Consider the following 12,512-nt stretch of genomic DNA (forward strand, 5'->3'; position numbering starts at 1 on the left):
TGCATGCACATCATTTCTCAACAATGCAGTAAAATCAAGTCTTTGAAGACAGCTTTTACTGTTTTTAATCATTGTGAAATTTCTATGTATTGCACAGGAACAATCAAGTAGTCGAGCGTAAATTTCTCACCGTAATTGGGCTGAAGATAACAGATTTCAAGGACTGCAAAAAAGTAATCGTCAGGATTGAGGATGATCTTTCATTATTTTTAACTGAAACACAATAGATAGTTTGTAGTAATGAAAACTGCAATCTCAATGTAAAGGCCCTTGGTTTTCTGAAACTTGATGATTGCAAATTGTCTGCAAATAAAGGTTTGAAAATTTGGTAGAATGGTGAAGAATATGCTTACCATCCAGTTGGAGTATTAACTGAATTCTACAATGTCTTCCATGGATTCCAAGGGTCCAGAAAATGCATTCAGATCTGAATTGTTCTGACCAACAAAAAAAGCAAAACCAGAAAACTTATCAATTAGCACAGAGTAGATTAGATCCAAGTAATGAATTTAAATAATAAAGTTGCTCCACTTACATTGATATGGCGTTTTTCAAAAAAGGTTGAATAAAAGTCACACGTATTCTTCAATGATCTTCTGATGGAGTCCTTTATTGATGGAAGGTCCAAAATGTCCTCATGATCGTGTAATTTAAAGTTTCCTTTTGTCAAAGATGCTCAAACAATGAGCAAAAAGCTCATAGTTCTGTGCATGCACATACTTTCTCAACAATGCAGTAAAATCAGGTCTTTGAAGAGAGCTTTTACTGTATTTATCATTGTGAAATTTCTGTGTATTGCACAGGAACAATCAAGTAGTTGAGCATAAATTTCTCACCGTAATTGGGCTGAAGATAACAGATTTCAAAGACTGCAGAAAAGTAATCGTCAGGATTGAGGATGATCTTTCATTATTTTTAACTGAAACACAATAGATAGTTTGTAGTAATGAAAACTGCAATCTCAATGTAAACGCCCTTGGTTTTCTGAAACTTGATGATTGCAAATTGTCTGCAAATAAAGGTTTGAAAATTTGGTAGAATGGTGAAGAATATGCTTACCATCCAGTTGGAGTATTAACTGAATTCTACAATGTCTTCCATGGATTCCAAGGGTCCAGAAAATGCTTTCAGATCTGAATTGTTCTGACCAACAAAAAAAAGCAAAACCAGAAAACTTAGCAATTAGCACAGAGTAGATTAGATCCAAGTAATGAATTTAAATAATAAAGTTGCTCCACTTACTTTGATATGGCGTTTTTCAAAAAAGGATAAATAAATACAACGCGTATTCTTCAAAGCTCTTCTGATGGAATCCTTTCTTGATGGAAGATCCAAAATGTTCTCATAATCGTGTAATTTAAAGTTTCCTTTTGTCAAATATGCTCAAACAATGAGCAAAAAGCTCATAGTTCTGTGCATGCACATCATTTCTCAACAATGCAGTAAAATCAAGTCTCTGAAGAGAGCTTTTACTGTTTTTAATCATTGTGAAATTTCTATGTATTGCACAGGAACAATCAAGTAGTTGAGCATAAATTTCTCACCGTAATTGGGCTGAAGATAACAGATTTCAGTGACTGCAAAAAAGTAATCGTCAGGATTGAGGATGATCTTTCATTATTTTTAACTGAAACACAATAGTTTGTAGTAATGAAAACTGCAATCTCAATGTAACGGCCCTTGGTTTTCTGAAACTTGATGATTGCAAATTGTCTGCAAATAAAGGTTTGAAAATTTGGTAGAATGGTGAAGAATATGCTTACCATCCAGTTGGAGTATTAACTGAATTCTACAATGTCTTCCATGGATTCCAAGGGTCCAGAAAATGCTTTCAGATCTGAATTGTTCTGACCAACAAAAAAAAGCAAAACCAGAAAACTTAGCAATTAGCACAGAGTAGATTAGATCCAAGTAATGAATTTAAATAATAAAGTTGCTCCACTTACTTTGATATGGCGTTTTTCAAAAAAGGATAAATAAATACAACGCGTATTCTTCAAAGCTCTTCTGATGGAATCTTTTCTTGATGGAAGATCCAAAATGTCCTCATAATCGTGTAATTTAAAGTTTCCTTTTGTCAAAGATGCTCAAACAATGAGTAAAAAGCTCATAGTTCTGTGCATGCACATCATTTCTCAACAATGCAGTAAAATCAAGACTTTGAAGAGAGCTTTTACTGTATTTAATCATTGTGAAATTTCTATGTATTGCACAGGAACAATCAAGTAGTTGAGCATAAATTTCTCACCGTAATTGGGCTGAAGATAACAGATTTCAATGACTGCAAAAAAGTAATCGTCAGGATTGAGGATGATCTTTCATTATTTTTAACTGAAACACAATAGATAGTTTGTAGTAATGAAAACTGCAATCTCAATGTAAAGGCCCTTGGTTTTCTGAAACTTGATGATTGCAAATTGTCTGCAAATAAAGGTTTGAAAATTTGGTAGAATGGTGAAGAATATGCTTACCATCCAGTTGGAGTATTAACTGAATTCTGCAATGTCTTCCATGGATTCCAAGGGTCCAGAAAATGCTTTCAGATCTGAATTGTTCTGACCAACAAAAAAAGCAAAACCAGAAAACTTATCAATTAGCACAGAGTAGATTAGATCCAAGTAATGAATTTAAATAATAAAGTTGCTCCACTTACATTGATATTGCATTTTTCAAAAAAGGTTGAATAAAAGCCACACGTATTCTTCAATGATCTTCTGATGGAGACCTTTATTGATGGAAGGTCCAAAATGTCCTCATGATCGTGTAATTTAAAGTTTCCTTTTGTCAAAGATGCTCAAACAATGAGCAAAAAGCTCATAGTTCTGTGCATGCACATACTTTCTCAACAATGCAGTAAAATCAGGTCTTTGAAGAGAGCTTTTACTGTATTTATCATTGTGAAATTTCTGTGTATTGCACAGGAACAATCAAGTAGTTGAGCATAAATTTCTCACCGTAATTGGGCTGAAGATAACAGATTTCAAAGACTGCAGAAAAGTAATCGTCAGGATTGAGGATGATCTTTCATTATTTTTAACTGAAACACAATAGATAGTTTGTAGTAATGAAAACTGCAATCTCAATGTAAACGCCCTTGGTTTTCTGAAACTTGATGATTGCAAATTGTCTGCAAATAAAGGTTTGAAAATTTGGTAGAATGGTGAAGAATATGCTTACCATGCAGATGGAGTATTAACTGAATTCTACAATGTCTTCCATGGATTCCAAGGGTCCAGAAAATGCTTTCAGATCTGGATTGTTCTGACCTACAAAAAAAAGCAAAACCAGAAAACTTATCAATTAGCACAGAGTAGATTAGATCCAAGTAATGAATTTAAATAATAAAGTTGCTCCACTTACTTTCATATGGCGTTTTTCAAAAAAGGATAAATAAATACAACGCGTATTCTTCAAAGCTCTTCTGATGGAATCCTTTCTTGATGGAAGATCCAAAATGTCCTCATAATCGTGTAATTTAAAGTTTCCTTTTGTCAAAGATGCTCAAACAATGAGCAAAAAGCTCATAGTTCTGTGCATGCACATCATTTCTCAACAATGCAGTAAAATCAAGTCTTTGAAGAGAGCTTTTACTGTTTTTAATCATTGTGAAATTTCTATGTATTGCACAGGAACAATCAAGTAGTTGAGCATAAATTTCTCACCGTAATTGGGCTGAAGATAAAAAATTTCAAAGACTGCAGAAAAGTAATCGTCAGGATTGAGGATGATCTTTCATTATTTTTAACTGAAACACAATAGATAGTTTGTAGTAATGAAAACTGCAATCTCAATGTAAACGCCCTTGATTTTCTGAAACTTGATGATTGCAAATTGTCTGCACATAAAGGTTTGAAAATTTGGTAGAATGGTGAAGAATATGCTTACCATCCAGTTGGAGTATTAACTGAATTCTACAATGTCTTCCATGGATTCCAAGGGTCCAGAAAATGCTTTCAGATCTGAATTGTTCTGACCAACAAAAAAAAGCAAAACCAGAAAACTTAGCAATTAGCACAGAGTAGATTAGATCCAAGTAATGAATTTAAATAATAAAGTTGCTCCACTTACTTTGATATGGCGTTTTTCAAAAAAGGATAAATAAATACAACGCGTATTCTTCAAAGCTCTTCTGATGGAATCCTTTCTTGAAGGAAGATCCAAAATGTCCTCATAATCGTGTAATTTAAAGTTTCCTTTTGTCAAAGATGCTCAAACAATGAGCAAAAAGCTCATAGTTCTGTGCATGCACATACTTTCTCAACAATGCAGTAAAATCAGGTCTTTGAAGAGAGCTTTTACTGTATTTATCATTGTGAAATTTCTGTGTATTGCACAGGAACAATCAAGTAGTTGAGCATAAATTTCTCACCGTAATTGGGCTGAAGATAACAGATTTCAATTGTAGTAATGAATAATGCAATCTCAATGTAAAGGCCCTTGGTTTTCTGAAACTTGATGATTGCAAATTGTCTGCAAATAAAGGTTTGAAAATTTGGTAGAATGGTGAAGAATATGCTTACCATGCAGTTGGAGTATTAACTGAATTCTACAATGTCTTCCATGGATTCCAAGGGTCCAGAAAATGCTTTCAGATCTCGATTGTTCTGACCTACAAAAAAAGCAAAACCAGAAAACTTATCAATTAGCACAGAGTAGATTAGATCCAAGTAATGAATTTAAATAATAAAGTTGCTCCACTTACATTGATATGGCGTTTTTCAAAAAAGGTTAAATAAAAGCCACACGTATTCTTCAATGCTCTTCTGATGGAATTCTTTATTGATGGAAGGTCCAAAATGTCCTCATGATCGTGTAATTTAAAGTTTCCTTTTGTCAAAGATGCTCATGCAATGAGCAAACGTTCATAGTTCTATGCATGCACATCATTTCTCAACAATGCAGTAAAATAAGTCTTTGGCAAGAGCTTTTACTGTATTTATCATTGTGAAATTTCTGTGTATTGCACAGGAACAATCAAGTAGTTGAGCATAAATTTCTCACCGTAATTGGGCTGAAGATAACAGATTTCAAAGACTGCAGAAAAGTAATTGTCAGGATTGAGGATGATCTTTCATTATTTTTAACTGAAACACAATAGATAGTTTGTAGTAATGAAAACTGCAATCTCAATGTAAACGCCCTTGGTTTTCTGAAACTTGATGATTGCAAATTGTCTGCAAATAAAGGTTTGAAAATTTGGTAGAATGGTGAAGAATATGCTTACCATCCAGTTGGAGTATTAACTGAATTCTACAATGTCTTCCATGGATTCCAAGGGTCCAGAAAATGCTTTCAGATCTGAATTGTTCTGACCAACAAAAAAAGCAAAACCAGAAAACTTATCAATTAGCACAGAGTAGATTAGATCCAAGTAATGAATTTAAATAATAAAGTTGCTCCACTTACATTGATATGGCGTTTTTCAAAAAAGGTTAAATAAAAGCCACACGTACTCTTCAATGCTCTTCTGATGGAATCCTTTATTGATGGAAGGTCCAAAATGTCCTCATGATCGTGTAATTTAAAGTTTCCTTTTGTCAAAGATGCTCAAACAATGAGCAAAAAGCTCATAGTTCTGTGCATGCACATACTTTCTCAACAATGCAGTAAAATCAAGTCTTTGGCAAGAGCTTTTACTGTATTTATCATTGTGAAATTTCTGTGTATTGCACAGGAACAATCAAGTAGTTGAGCATAAATTTCTCACCGTAATTGGGCTGAAGATAACAGATTTCAAAGACTGCAAAAAAGTAATCGTCAGGATTGAGGATGATCTTTCATTATTTTTAACTGAAACACAATAGTTTGTAGTAATGAAAAATGCAATCTCAATGTAAAGGCCCTTGGTTTTCTGAAACTTGATGATTGCAAATTGTCCGCAAATAACGGTTTGAAAATTTGGTAGAATGGTGAAGAATATGCTTACCATGCAGTTGGAGTATTAACTGAATTCTACAATGTCTTCCATGGATTCCAAGGGTCCAGAAAATGATTTCAGATATGGATTTTTCTGATCTACAAAAAAAGCAAAACCAGAAAACTTATCAATTAGCACAGAGTAGATTAGATCCAAGTAATGAATTTAAATAATAAAGTTGCTCCACTTACATTGATATGGCGTTTTTCAAAAAAGGTTAAATAAAAGCCACACGTATTCTTCAATGCTCTTCTGATGGAATCCTTTATTGATGGAAGGTCCAAAATGTCCTCATGATCGTGTAATTTAAAGTTTCCTTTTGTCAAAGATGCTCATGCAATGAGCAAACGTTCATAGTTCTACGCATGCACATCATTTCTCAACAATGCAGTAAAATCAAGTCTTTGGCAAGAGCTTTTACTGTATTTATCATTGTGAAATTTCTGTGTATTGCACAGGAACAATCAAGTAGTTGAGCATAAATTTCTCACCGTAATTGGGCTGAAGATAACAGATTTCAGAGACTGCAAAAAGGAGATTTTTGTTTACTTACCGTAAAATCTTTTTCTCCGAGCCAATCATTGGGGGACACAGACCGTGGGTGTTATGCTGCTTGCCACTAGGAGGACACTAAGTGATACAAAGAAAGTTAGCTCCTCCCCTGCAGTATACACCCTCCTGCTGGCCCTCAGCTAACCAGTTCGGTGCAAAAAGCAGTAGGAGATCAGTAACAACATATTAGCTTACAGCATGTCATATCATATATGAGAGTATAGCATATCGGATTGTAAAAACAAGCATAAGCCAATACTAGGGTGGGAGCTGTGTCCCCCAATGATTGGCTCGGAGAAAAAGATTTTACGGTAAGTAAACAAAAATCTCCTTTTCTCCTACGCCTCATTGGGGGACACAGACCGTGGGACGTACCAAAGCAGTCCCTGGGTGGGGACAACATCCGATCAGGCTCTGTGTAACCGCTACTTACAAGTGCGCCACCGCGGCCTGCAGAGTCCGCCTGCCCAAAGTCACATCTGTGGAAGTCTGGGAATTATAATGCTTCAAGAATGCATGCGGACTGGACGAATCCGCAAACGTGCAGGCGTGTCTTGTTGACGCCTGGTGCCTGGAACCCACGATAGACGGGGAGATAGGCTGTCATCTAACACGGAAGGACTACTGGATGTGAAGGAATACACCAGGCTAAATGGCCGATGGAGACGGCCAAACCCTTCCTGTAAAAGTCAGGAAGCCTTCCTCTTACCGGTAGGAAACCCAAGATACAGTGTCCAACCTTCGGAAGGACGCCGTCCTCAAGACATACCTACTCAGAGCACTTGCTCTGTCCGGAATATGGGGACCTCATTCCATTTTGTGGAGTGGTGCCAAAAGAGATGAGGGAGGAACTATGCCCTCATGACAGTAGTAATACAATACCACCTTGGTAACTAGGGACAGGGAAGGCTTGAGGACAACCTTGCTTTGAAGGAAATAAGAGAAAAAAGTCTGAAAAGACCCGTTAGCACCGAAGACTCGTCAGGATGAGGATATAGCCGAGAGAAAAGGGGGCAACCTTCCCTAATAGAATAGATCCCAATGATCTAACGGTATGCAATAGGGAAGAATTACATGTGAAAAACATCCTGCGAGGTGGTCCCTACTTGCAGTTTTGTTGCAGAAATACAGAAAGCTACCAGCTCCGCAAGTGAACTGACGTGGTCAGTACGGATGTCCGAGGATCACTGGGGCCCTTTCTGCTTCTGAAAAGTTTTCGGAAGTGGAAACTGGTACCACGGAATAACCGGAGCATGCAGTGCGAAGGCTCCTGGATCTCGAGGCCGAACAACCAACTCCAGTACGCCGGCGATCAGTCAGGACGCTATCCGAGCTACAACTGTAGAGCTCCAGTGAAGGCGGGTCTGATGGAATACTTCCGGTGAAGTTCCCACTCACTTGAGGTGAAACCCTGACGACTAAATATGTTCGCAGCCCAGAGTTCTACTTCTGGGATATGAACTGCCAATATCACCGAGTGATAGATCTCGGCCCATGTGAGGTACTTTGGCCATGGTGCTTGAACGTGGGTACTCGCTAGATGATTGACGTATGACACAGCCGTGGCGTTGTCCAATTGAATTCGGATGGGTTGACCCGCCATAAGGAGTGGACCTACTATAGGACTACCCTTGAGATCTCCAGAGCAATCATCGGGAGAAGAGGACTGGCATTGGAAGTTACTAGTAACCATGGAACCGGGAGAAAAAACTCCGGATGAAGAAGGAACTCAGAGACTATCGTCTGAAAGGCTGCTTGACTTGCTGAAACCTAACGGAGCAAAGGAAACTGTTTCCATTGTTGTCTCCGTTTTTTTTTTTTTTTTTTTTTTTTTGGAACCCTCCCAGCAAATCGAATGAAATGAGGGGATGAGTGAGCAAGAGCGCGAGCTCCCGTTGAAAAACCATGACCTTGTCCGGAGGGAGATTTACCACCCTTCTGGAGGAATACTGGATCATCCTCAAAAAGGATATCTGCTGGGCTGGAAATGAGGAGTTGTCTAAGTCTAGCCACCAGCCCAGGTGAGAGGGTATCGCAAGAGATATAGACGATTTAGCGTAGTCCTGCAAGGGTGGGTAAACAGTCGGTCAAACAGGATAGGACGACCACGCCTCTAGGTGCAAGATGACAGCCACCATGACCCTTGCGAACACCCTGGATGCGGTAGCAAGGCCGAAGAACAAGGTCGTGACTTAAATGCTATTCACGAATGGAAAAGCAAAGGAATTTTTGAAGAGGTTAGGCATCCCGAATGTCGATGGATGCCCGAAACTGCACCTTTTTTGTTGAAGTAATGGCTGAGCGGATGAGACTCCATTCGAAGAAGAAGAAGAACCTTGTGAAAAGATTGTTAGAAGTTTGAGGTCCGGAATCGGTCCTACTTATCGTTCCACCTTTTAGTAACCAAGAACCCTTAGATCTAGACTGTCCTGGACAACCCTTTCACTGTTGGTCGGGGCTGCGGAAACGTACGATTGTTCATTAGTCTCCCGCTCAAGAATATGATTGACCAGCTGAACTGTCTTCAGGAAAGTGATACTGGTGTGAATCAAAGTAGTTAAGGGCTCTAAGCAGGAGACCGTTGCTCTAGCATCCATGCGGCGGATAGGGAGGTTAAAGGGCTGGACCCGTAGTTGCCAAACGGAACAAACCAGATGTGCTATTTGACAGATCGTGGCATTTTTAATTAAGGACATATCGGGCAGGGATACTGGTAGGTAACCCACAGGAGATTGTACCCGGTTAATCTGCCGAGTGGCAGAATGCGCCGCTGCTTCCAGCAGGTCATCGCAGAGTTAAAAATTAGGAGCCTCGATCCACCATCCTCTTAACAAGGAAGTGGAGAGGGAAATTCGCCTACTTGCATCTTCTGTTAAATAGTGGTGATGCAGAGGGGGGTGCTCAGACGCCCGAAAAAAAGGATGCCTCTGTACATCCACAGAGTGCAGGTCTCCGGGTGGACAGGACAGGCTGTCTGGCGTTAGGCCTGGACCTTCGAGTGCCCGTCTGTTGATGGTGTGGGGAGACCGGCGCCCTTTAAAGTGCCTGTCGCCCTTAAAAATCAGACCAGGCATAGCGTCCCGCGTAGAGGCTTCTGTCCAGTGAATCGCATATCCGGACTGGATGGCAAAAGCTCTACGAGGGAGTTTAGGCTGAGGGAACTAGTTACACTGGGATAAACTGGGCTCGGCAGCAGAGGGCTCCTCAATTATGACCAGTTTCGGATTGGTCATGGTGCCCTCAAGACCAGGGAATACTGGTCGTGTGCCGTTAAGACCAGGGAAAACTGGTCGTGTGCCTTTAAGACCAGGGAAAACTGGTCGTGTGCCTTTAAGACCAGGGAAAACTGGTCGTGTGCCTTCAAGACCAGGGAAAACTGGTCGTGTGCCTTTAAGACCAGGGAATACTGGTCGTGTGCCTTTAAGACCAGGGAATACTGGTCGTGTGCCTTTAAGACCAGGGAATACTGGTCGTGTGCCTTTAAGACCAGGGAATACTGGTCGTGTGCCTTTAAGACCAGGGATTACTGGTCGTGTGGCTTTAAGACCAGAGAATGCTGGTCGTGTGCCTTTAAGACCAGGGAATACTGGTAGTGCGCCATTAAGACCAGGGAATACTGGTCGCGTGCCTTTAAGACCAGGGAAAACTGGACGTGTGCCTTTAAAACCCGGGAATTCTGGTCACGCGCCCTTAAGACCAGGGAATACTGGTCACGCGCTTTTAAGACCAGGGAATACTGGTCACGTGCCTTTAAGACCAGGGAATACTGGTCACGTGCCTTTAAGACCAGGGGATACTGGTCACGCACCCTTAAGACCAGGGAATACTGGTCACGAGCCTTTAAGACCAGGAAATACTGGTCACGTGCCTTTAAGACCAGGGAATACTGGTCACGTGCCTTTAAGACCAGAGAATACTGGTCGTGTGACTTTAAGACCGGGAATACTGGTCATGCGGGTTTAGGTAAAATCTCGCAGCGAGCGAGAAGCGCCAATTTAGGGGACGGAGCTACAGGCACGACGTGGGCGGAGCCTCGAAACTTCCATGATAGGCCCCAGCCGGGGCGTAAATTTCTGCAGCCGGCGTCAGCGTAAGAGTTAGGGGTGGTCACCCGTTGCTCGAGAAAATTGAGCGCTTCCGCGTCAGGCGCTAAGCGTCAGGAAAAAAGGCTAAGCCGCCTTGAGGCGACACAGTGCGCTTCTGGAGGTGCGGACTACACATCGGCCGAAGCCGGGAGCTAAATTTGTTAGCCGGCTGGAGCGTTACCTCAGGAAGGTGGTCACAGGGAAGTCTGAGACTGCCTGTCAATATCCCGCTGCAGAAGCCCATTGCTGGCAGGATCCACTTACCAACGATGCGCGTCCCGGCATGGAGCCGCCGCGGATGTCGGGTATTGCAGCGTGGACGGTGCAGGGGTAGAGAGATAAACCTCAATCCATCATCCCTTTGTTAGGGAGGTGGAGAGGAACCGTCCGCCTCCATGTCCGCTTTCACAGTGGTGGAGGCTGCCCGGACCATGGAGGGGGGCTTCTTCCACAAAGTTCAGCCCATCGGGACCATGAAAGCACCTCCGCTCCTGAAAGGTATTTCACTGCGGCCTAGTCCGGCTGCAAAAGAAGGGGACTAAATTTATGGAGCCTGCCGGTGGAGCGCGTCGGCGGCCGCGCGCCGAATGATTGCCGCTGGCGTACCGGCCAGTGGCACCCCCAAGACCGCATCTTCCAGGCAGGCAGCGTGAGGAAGCATGGCCCCCGAGATCTGCAGGGCGCCTCTCGTCCCAGACGAGAAGCGCCGATATAGGGGGCGGAGTTACGGCCGTGGGAGGGATCTGCCCACTGCGGCCTACTCCAGCTGAAAAGCCGGGTACTAAATTTCCAGCCTGCCTGGGGATGCGCGGCAGCCGCAATGGAGCGACGCTAACCGCCGCAGTTCCCGACCGCCGGCGCCTGTCCCCAGGGGCTCTGCCGAAAGTACCGCCGGCGCCTACCCCATAGAGGCCACTGCGGCCTACTCCGGCTGAAAAGCCGGGGACTAAATTTCCGGCCTGCCCGGCGGTGTGAGGTGGCGCGGCCGCAAAGCGATCCGGAGCGCAGGAGGGGAACTCCTGATGTACTCACAGTCCGGTAATGCAGGTCCCCCTGTCCCTGCGCGCTCCATCCTCATCTGCAATCCCTTTGGGCTCTGCCGCAAGTATGCAACGCCATGTGATGTGGGCCTTGTATGTCGGGCCACCGGAGAGGAACATTAGAGCAGGCTCTATGTGCTCGCCGTCTTGCAGGGGGAAGGGAAATCGGGACCAAAGATGGAAACCTGTTGCCCGAGTAAAATTTGGCGTGCTCCCGCGTCGCAGGAGAGGGACGGGGAGGTATACTCGCCGTGCTCGCCTGTTGCTGGTTCGGGGGAGAGCGGGTCCCATAAAAAAGGATCCGTCGCCCCCTTCACTCCGTTGAATAAAAAAATAAAAATTTACAGAAAAATAAAAATTAAAATCAAAATAAGAAAGTTGGGGTCTGAAAACAGACCCAAGTGCCTCCTACAGACACTAAGCAAGAACTGGTTAGCTGAGGGCCAGCAGGAGGGTGTATACTGCAGGGGAGGAGCTAACTTTCTTTGTATCACTTAGTGTCCTCCTAGTGGCAAGCAGCATAACACCCACGGTCTGTGTCCCCCAATGAGGCGTAGGAGAAAAAGTAATCGTCAGGATTGAGGATGATCTTTCATTATGTTAAACTGAAACACAATAGTTTGTAGTAATGAAAAATGCAATCTCAAAGTAAAGGCCCTTGGCTTTCTGAAATTTGATGAATGCAAATTGTCTGCAAATAAAGATTTGAAAATGTGATAGAATGGTGAAGAATATGCTTACCATCCAGTTGGAGTATTAACTGAATTCTACAATGTCTTCCATGGAATCCAAGGGTCCAGAAAATGATTTCAGATCTGGATTGTTCTGACCTACAAAAAAAAGCAAAACCAGAAAACTTATCAATTAGCACAGAGTAGATTAGATCCAAGTAATGAATTTAAATAATAAAGTTGCTCC

This window comes from Ranitomeya variabilis, chromosome 7 (assembly GCF_051348905.1).
Source record: "Ranitomeya variabilis isolate aRanVar5 chromosome 7, aRanVar5.hap1, whole genome shotgun sequence".
Lineage (NCBI taxonomy): Eukaryota > Metazoa > Chordata > Amphibia > Anura > Dendrobatidae > Ranitomeya > Ranitomeya variabilis.